The sequence below is a fragment of the Scylla paramamosain genome, chromosome 2, assembly GCF_035594125.1.
Source record: "Scylla paramamosain isolate STU-SP2022 chromosome 2, ASM3559412v1, whole genome shotgun sequence".
Taxonomy (NCBI): Eukaryota; Metazoa; Arthropoda; class Malacostraca; order Decapoda; family Portunidae; genus Scylla; species Scylla paramamosain.
In genome coordinates this window covers 33,319,317-33,328,372 of record NC_087152.1, presented here as the reverse complement: position 1 = coordinate 33,328,372, position 9,056 = coordinate 33,319,317, and the positions used below count along the sequence as shown (strand labels likewise).

At 39.2% G+C, this 9,056-nt stretch overlaps 1 long non-coding RNA gene across 2 annotated transcripts in view; it reads right to left on the bottom strand.

The window, feature by feature from the left end:
• Positions 1-3,109: 3,109 nt before the first annotated feature.
• The window catches only part of LOC135113820 (uncharacterized), a 282,447-nt gene continuing 276,500 nt past the window's right edge, over positions 3,110-9,056 (bottom strand). For both annotated transcript variants that reach the window (XR_010275073.1, XR_010275082.1), the window contains one exon: positions 3,110-3,464. This is a non-coding gene — a long non-coding RNA (uncharacterized LOC135113820). The remainder of the gene's footprint in view (positions 3,465-9,056) is intronic.

Genomic DNA, 9,056 nt, shown 5'->3' with positions numbered 1-9,056 from the left:
TTTAAATTTCCTCCTGTCATTGGCTTTTATTACATAATTATTTACAATCAAAATAGATATGTAGAGTACAGATGTGTGTGTGTGTGTGTGTGTGTGTGTGTGTGTGTGTGTGTGTGTGTGTGTGTGTGTGTGTGTGTGTGTGTGTGTGTGTTTGTGTGTGTGTTCGTATTCCAGCTATCATTGCATTCGGGATTAATATAAAGTAAATTCGGTTTTCCAGCTAAAACTGTCGTTTGAAAAAAAAAATCCTCTTTCAGCTTTAAAGGTCGTGTAGCGAAAGGGAAAAACGTGGTGCGTTAAAGGCTCAGTTAAAAAGAAATAATAATAGGTAGTTACATTTTTGTGTTTTCGTACCACAACATACGAGTATACGAGAGAGAGAGAGAGAGAGAGAGAGAGAGAGAGAGAGAGAGAGGAGAGAGAGAGAGAGAGAGAGAGAGAGAGAGAGAGAGAGAGAAAATAGACAGACAGGCAGGCAGGCAGACAAAGCCAGCGACAATTTTGTCAAACTGTAATACAGTACAAAAATGTACATAAAAGTAAATTATTTGCGGCCTAGAACTCAGAGCGTACAATAAGGAAAGGATTTTGTATAAGAAATAAAAATATAAGTGTTCTAACACCACAAGTTGTCACAACCTCTCATGTTGTTTTTGTAGGTTTTTAGATTGTTAAAAATCAGGATACTTTTCTAACAAAAAAAATGTGTTCCTATTGGAAAGTTGTGAAGGCAGTGCTTGCCTTCTTTCAGGCCTTAAAAATATAGAATTGTTGCTTACATCTTACACTGCCTGTTTCATCTGTTCCATTATACAGGCATGGTGGTTTGGTTTGAGCGCCCAGTTTTTTTAGCAATCCTTCCCAACTTATTTTTACCTTTGCAAATCATCTATGAGAACAATATGCAAACTGCAGACGAACTCTCATATTGTTTATTATGTTACACAGCTAATTTTTCAATATAATCCCTTGGCATTTCAGAATACTGAAGATTAGCGCTGCGTGCCAAAAAAAAAAAAATCAACAAAAAAAGAACTTTGGCAATGGCCCTCCCAACATATAAATATATCATTGAGACAGGTAACTTCGAATTCGTCCATTTTGTTATTAAAGACTACAGTTCCATGAAAAGATTTAGGTAATCTCACATTCAAAGAAACCAACACAAAAATACATTAATTCCAAGAAAAAACGATAATCATAATAATAACCTTAGAAAAAATAAATAAATAAAACACGCAGCAAACGCATACCACCCCAGCATCGTTTGCATCATCTAAGGGAAGAAATACAGGCGCCAGGTGGCAGCATCAGGAGGCAAAGAGAACCAGAGGAGTAAGGAGGAATGGCATCTCTCCTCTCCCTCTTATCCTTGAATATTCCTTGAATTACTATAGCAGTAAACTAATACACTTTCATCCACCAGGTTGATTGTTTTGCTGAATGGAGAAAATTTAATTGTTCACAGAAATTTGTGTGATAGTAATTATTAACATCGCTATTTCTTGAATGTACAGCAGTTCCCTAGCCAAGGAGGGCACACGCCATGAGAAGCCCGCGTCATTTCCAAGCCATGGATATAAATGGGGAGCGTTGCGTCAAGAAAGGCATCCTGCGAAAAACTTTTGCCGAATCACCATGCCGATGTAATCCTCTGTGGCCACCCCCTAGCAAAGATAAGCCGAAAAAAGCAGAAAGATTTTTCTCTTAAGTAAAGAATCTGACGATGGGCTGAAAAAAAAAAATCGCCCATTTGATTCCTGCTTTCCTTTAGAATAAACAAGTAAATAGAATTATAAAATAAATGAGTAAACAAATTAGTTCAGTGTGTATAAAAAGAGCCACAGATAAATGAACAGTTAAGGCGAAGAAACTTAATAAACAAATAAACAATCCACTTACAAAAACTAACATTATATAAAAGTATAATAAGAACCACGCGATATTACCAAGATGAAACAACTCTTCAACTAAACGTACACATATTAAAACCAGATCACGTCAAGGGAACCAACACAACACTTAAGCATCACCTGGCTGCCTCCACCTATCCTGGCACGCCTGGAACTCACTAGCACCTTAGAGGGAAGACAGCGCGTGGGATCATGAAAGGGGGTCATCATTAAAATATCTAGAATGTGAAGACGAGATTATCTTTAGGTAGGAGGTGGAAGTGGATTAGGGTTTGGGATGAGGACAACAATAAACACGAGAGGAGAAAGGAAGAGGATAATATAAGGTGGTGAACGTGGTTTGAATAAGATATAAGAGGAGGAGAATTGAGAGAAGGTGTGTGTGTGTGTGTGTGTGTGTGTGTGTGTGTGTGTATTATTCATCCTTCTTATTCTCTCTCTCTCTCTCTCTCTCTCTCTCTCTCTCTCTCTCTCTCTCTCTCTCTCTCTCTCTCTCTCTCTCTCTCTCTCTCTCTCTCTCTCTCCCGTTGTTCTGGTAAAAAAATAGAAAGACTACGAAATTTTCTATACCTCCTCGTCCTTCCTCCTCCTTCTCCTCCTCGTCCTCCTCCTCCTTCTCTTCCTCCTCCTCCTCCTCCTCCTTCTCCTCCTTCTCCTCCTCCTTCTGCTCTTCGTCCTTCTCCTCCTAGTCTTTCTCTTCCAGTGCCTTTTCTTTTTCTTCATCTTCTCCACTTGAAAAATTGTAACTTTAGCTCTCCCTATTTTCAAGTTCTGATTGATGCAAAAATCTATCATGAAGAATTAAGTACTTTCATCTTTCATGCTGATTCTCTTATCTGATATGGAAAATTGTTTAGGATGAAATTAAAATCCTTCTTTGTTTAAGCTGTTCGATTATGAAAGACACAAAGAGGACAAGGAAACACAGAGTGAATGAGACAAAGCTGTATTGTAAAATCTGTCATTACATAACTACTGAACTTGATCACACCATCGTTACAAATAATAATGAGCAAGGGAATGTATAACACGCTGTATGTACAAGTAATGCATGTCGTGTTTTTTACCATGTCGCATTTTACACCAAGTTTTATAAATCCTCTTGACTAGCGATTTCCTTTTTCCTCTCCTCAACATCAGCTTGCATTTATCAAGTAAGGTTTTTCTGTGTTCGGTCCTGTCTATATTTCGCTTATTTTTGTTATTTTACTGATTTATTATTTTCATGTTTTCTTTTTAACCTGGAAAGGTGTGAGTACGTTTACGTTCCCCTCGCTGGTGGAATATTTTGCCTCCCTTTGTCAACACCATCCACGGCAACAGCAGCAGGAATGGCGAGGTAGGTAGGTACACATCACCTCACACGTGTGAATCACCTGGGAGATTTTGATAGCGCAGCGGTGGGTTGTTATGTGTCTGGGTCGTCTCACTGAGGATGGCGTGTATCCCATCTTAAAGTCTGCCACCGGCTTAAACGGGCTAGGAAGGAGGACAGACGAGGCGGGTAAAGAATTTTCCCCCAGCCAAGCGTGGAGTGCCAAGTTGGGTGTTCTGTGTGGGTTAGAAAGGGTGGGGTTCAAATTTTACGCATGGTTTCCAGTAGTTCGTTTCCCGGCACTAGGATAACACCCTGTTGCTCTCAGCCTCGGTGAGTGCCGGCGGCATAAGCTTCTTTCCCTTTCATTAACAAACGTAACCTATCCTTTTTCTACAGCGTTAGATGCACATAGGCCTCTTCACTGCCTCAGAAACCAATGCTATCCCACCGCCCAGCTCTCTCAGCACCTCAGGGCGAGCTAGCAGCCTACCATTACATGAAGCTTAAAGTTAATTAATCCACTCTCGCACACACATAAATTCAATCTATGTAAAGAGAAATTCTAATATTAACCTCAGTAAAACCTCACACACATATATAGTCTATTTCAGTTCTCCATATCTTTTGTTTTCCTTTGCTTTTTTTTTCTGGATATTTCATGACACGTCTCACTTACAACTCAAAAAATATAAACCATCGGGGGAAGACTGAAATGACGGAAAGAAAAAAAAAATCATCACAATAAAAATAAGAGGTCAGAACAGAGAGAGAGAGAGAGAGAGAGAGAGAGAGAGAGAGAGAGAGAGAGAGAGAGAGAGAGAGAGAGAGAGAGAGAGAGAAACGCAATCTTGTTAACTCTACGCCCGATGCAGCGCATAGGTGGGTGGCATGCCAGGGCGCCTTTGCCACACACACTAATGAGGCAAGTTCCCAGCTGCTGCTTCTGTATCAGGTGAAGATGAAGGTTGAGGATGAGGATGTAGTTAGGCAAAGTTTTTCACGGAGAAGGAGGAGGAAGAGGAGGAGAAGGAGAAGGAAAAGAAGAGGAAGAAGAAGAAGAAGAAGAAGAAGAAGAAGAAGAAGAAGAAGAAGAAGAAGAAGAAGAAGAAGAAGAAGAAGAAGAAGGAATAATAATAATAATAATAATAATAATAATAATAATAATAATTATTATTATTATTATTATTATTATTATTATTATTATTATTATTATTATTATCATTATTATTATTATTATTATTATTATTATTATTATTATTATTATTATTATTATTATTATAACAACAACAACAACAACAACAACAACAACAACAAAATGAAAAAGAAGAAGTGGAAGAAGGAGAAGAAGAAGAAGAAGAGGAAAGAAAAAAGAGGAATAAGAATAATAATAAGAAGTAGAAGAAGAAGAATGTACAGCCCCACCGGTGACACTGGGTGTACTGGGTTGGTACATCCTGCCTCTTCCTACAGAATGGTCATATGAGTGAAGAAGTCACATCTTGTAGCTTCACGGTTAATTTGATGCAGATGAGGCAGAGAATACAAAGTGTGCCAGCCTCGAAGTGTAACGCTGAATTCCCACCAGCTGCCTCCCAGCCCCTCATTTTATTTAGCCCGGACCCGGAGGCGTTCATCAGTCACATACAATACATTTCCCACGTGGTTTAGAAGAAAAAGATGTGGGGCTGATAAATGGTAATACGTGTGAGCCCAGGTGATTTCCCAGGGAACCGACACACCTAGGGTAGTCAGATGAGGAGCGAGTGTGCGAGGGGCGCGTCCCCACGTGGCGGTGTGCGTCCACATGGTCATGAGTATAACAAGCATGGATAATATATATATATATATATATATATATATATATATATATATATATATATATATATATATATATATATATATATATATATATATATATATATATATATATATATTATGTAGGAGGGACACCGGCCAAGGGCAACAAAAATCTAATAAAAAAAAAAGCCCACTGAGATGCCGGTCACCGAATAGGGTCCGAAGCGGTAGTTAAAAATTGAAGGATAAGTGTCTCGAAACCTCCCTCTTGAAGGAGTTCAACTCATAGGAAGGTGGAAATACAGAAGCAGGCAGGGAGTTCCAGAGTTTACCAGAGAAAGGGATGAATGACTGAGAATACTGGTTACATTACAGAGATGGACAGAATAGGGGTAAGAGAAAGAAAAGTCTTGTGCGGCGAGGCCGCGGGAGGAGGGGAGGCATGCAGTTAGCAAGATCAGAAGAACAGTTAGCGTGAAAATTGCGGTAGGAGACAGCTAGAGATGCAACATTGCGGCGATGAAAAAGAGGCTGAAGACAGTCAGTTAGAGGAGAGGAGTTGATGAGACGAAATGCTTTTGATTCCACCCTGTCTTAAAAGAGCGGTATGAGTGGAACCCCTCCCCCGAGACATGTGAAGCATACTCCATGTATGGAGGAATAAGTCCCTTGTGCAAAGTTAGCAGCTTGGGGGGGGGGGAGGAGAAAAACTGACGGAGACGTTTCAGAACACCTAACTTCATAGAAGCTGTCTTAGCTAGAGATGAGAAGTAAAGTTTAGATTACAAGAAAGGAACAAAACGAGGGGGACAGTTGAGTGTCATTGGAGAAGGAGATAGTTGTCTGGATGGTTGTGTCGAGTTGATAGATGGAGGAATTGAGTTTTTTGTGGAATTGAACAATACCAAGTTTGCTCTGCCCCTATCAGAAATTTTAGAGAGATCAGAAGTCAGAGATCAGAGAAATCAGGCGTTCTGTGGCTTCCCTGCGTGAAAAGCTTACTTCCTGAAGGGTTGGAAGTCTGTGAAAAGACATGGAAATGTGCAAGGTGGTATAATCAGCGTAGTTTTGATTTAGAAGATCATAGATATATAACTGAAGACAGTGGGTGACAGGACAGAACCATGAGGAACTCCACTGTTAATAGATTTAGGAGAACAACAGTGACCGTCTACCACAGCAGCAATAGAACTGTCAGAAACGAAACTTAAGATGAAGTTTACAGAGAGAAGGAATAGAAGCCGTAGGAGGGTAGTTTGGATATCAAAGCTTTGTGCCATACTTTATCAAAAGCTTTTAATATGTTTAAGGCGAAAGCAAAAGTTTCACCAAAATCTATAAAAGAGGATGACCAAGGGGCTACTGTCAGTTGCCCTCAGACACCTCTGTTTCAGTGAGGAAGAGAAGATGAGGTTTAGTAGAGAAAAGTTGACGGGGTGTCAAGACACTTAGGGTCGATACCAGAAGAGCAGTCCGACCTGGGGACATCTGTAGTCCCCTCCCCAGATGGGGACTCCGAGGCTGGTGTAGGAGTCGCCTTGATAATTTTGAATTTTGAGTGGAGGGTATGTGCGTAATTAGGTGGTTGTAGTTTTTGTGTGAAGGAAGAGAGTTATCTTTAAAGGGCTGGCTGTGACTGCCCCCTTGTGTTGTGAGACACAAAGGAAAACGTTCAGTAAGGTCTTATATGGTATGATAAAAGGAACAACAACAACAACAACAACAACATGATGAAGAAGAAGGAAAAGAAGAAGAAGAGGAAGAAGAGGAGGAAGAAGAACAAGAACACAGAACAAGAACAAGAACAAGAAGAACAAGAACAAGAACAAGAACAAGAGGAAGAAGAACAAGAACAAGAACAAGAACAAGAACAAGAAGAACAAGAACAAGAACAAGAAGAACAAGAACAAGAAGAAGAACAACAAGAAGAACAACAAGAAGAACAAGAAGAAGAAGAAGAAGAAGAAAACTAAATTAAAGTCGAGAAAATAAATAAGAACAGAATCTGACAAAGCTTTAGAAGGAATGAAGAGAGGAGTAAGAAAAGAAGGAAAAGAACTCAAAATAACGAGTGGAAGGAGAATAGCAAGTAAAAAGTCGAAAACAATGCAAATTGTGTTGGAAAATAGAAAAAGAAAAGAACATAAGAGAAGGAGGAGGAGGAGGAGGGAGGAGGAGGAGGAAGAGGATGAAGTCAAAGAAGATGAGGAGGAAGACGTAGAGGTGGAGGAAAGCAACAACAAGAGCAGATAGGAAAAAAAAAAAAGAGGACGGGAACTGGAAAAACGATGAAGATGAAACTAACTATGGAAAATTAAAGCATCGACGTACATTTTTCTTTACGCTAACGATACGTAGAGGAAAAGAAAGAGAAAGAGAAATGCAAAGGAAACAAAGACGACGTGCAAGCGAAAAAGAAATAAGACGAGAAAGGGAAACAGAAGGACGGGGAGAAAGATGACGAAGAGGAAAAGACGTGAAAGAAACATGGGAGGACGGAGAGAAAAAATGACGAGAGAGAGGAGGAGGAGGAAGGAGGAGGAGGAGGAAGAGGAGGAGGATGGAAAATCTCATAATTCATTGGGAAAATATGAGACAGGCACATGAGGATCTGGGTAGAGAAAGAACAATGAAGGACGAGGTAATGAAGGAAAAAGCAGGATTAAAGAAGAGGGACGCAGGACGGCTGGAGAGCAAAAGTGGTGAGAAAAGAGAGGAAAAAAGGAAGGGATGGAGGGAGAGAGAGAAATGGAGGGAGAAATGGTGGTTGGAGAAAGGGACAGGAGAAATGGCAGAATGGATAAAAGGAAAAATTAATATCCATGTAGGGAATTTATCATGAAGGTCTGTGGGAAATATCGTGGCTTTTGTACGAGGAGAGAGAGAGAGAGAGAGAGAAGAGAGAGACGGAGACGAGAGAGAGAGAGAGAGAGAGAGAGAGAGAGAGAGAGAGAGAGAGAGAGAGAGAGAGAGAGAGAGAGAGAGCACACCAACATGAAGCACCAGGGATTTAAAAGGAAATTGAGAAAAAATAAAGCAAAAAAAAAGCAATCTATAAAATGCAGAATAAAATTTTACTAAGCTGCATAGAGGAAGGCGAACAGAAAATCAATCTTGATATAACAGGAAAGAAGACCGAAGGAAAGAGGAAACATCGGAACAATGAATGCTGCTGATAAGTGACAGGAAAGGGAGGGGAAAAGAGCGAAAGAAGAGTCAGGCTGGTGGTAAAAGACACGAGTGAGGAAAAAGTCATTGGAAGGAAAAAGGCGTGAGTGAAACGAAAGATAAGAGGAAAGTAGGAATGAGAGAGGAACGATTCAAGATTTAAGAGGAAAAGACAACAGATAGATAAAGAAAAAAAGAATCTCACAAAGTAGGAGAGAGATAGAGATAGAGATAGATAGATAGATAGAGAGAGAGAGAGAGAGAGAGGAGAGAGGAGAGAGAGACGAGAGAGAGAGAGAGAGAGGAGAGAGAGAGAGAGAGAGAGAGAGAGAGAGAGAGAGAGAGAATGATAAAAGAAAACGAGAAAGGAAAACACATGAAAAGAGAGGAATGAGAGGAGAACGAATCACTACAAAGAGACAGGAACAATTACTAAAAGTACGAGAAACAAAAAGTTACATGACAATAAACAATAAGAAGAAAAAAATGGTTAGTAAGGAAGGATAGAGTAGAACGAAGAAATGAAAGCAAGAATGTGACTAAAATAGAAAATATAATATATATATATATATATATATATATTATATATATATATATATATATATATATATATATATATATATATATATATATATATATATATATATATATATATATATATATATATATATATATAGGAAAGAAGAGAAAGGAAAGCAAAACTAAAAAAAAAGAAAAAAGGAAGATTCGAGGAGAAAGTAAATGATGATGAACAGGATGTCATAAGCACGAAAAAAAATCGAAAAAAAAAGGAAACGAAAGAGAAAAAAGAGAAAATAATAGTCAATATGAGGAGTGTGGCTTCACCGGGGAAAAGACGA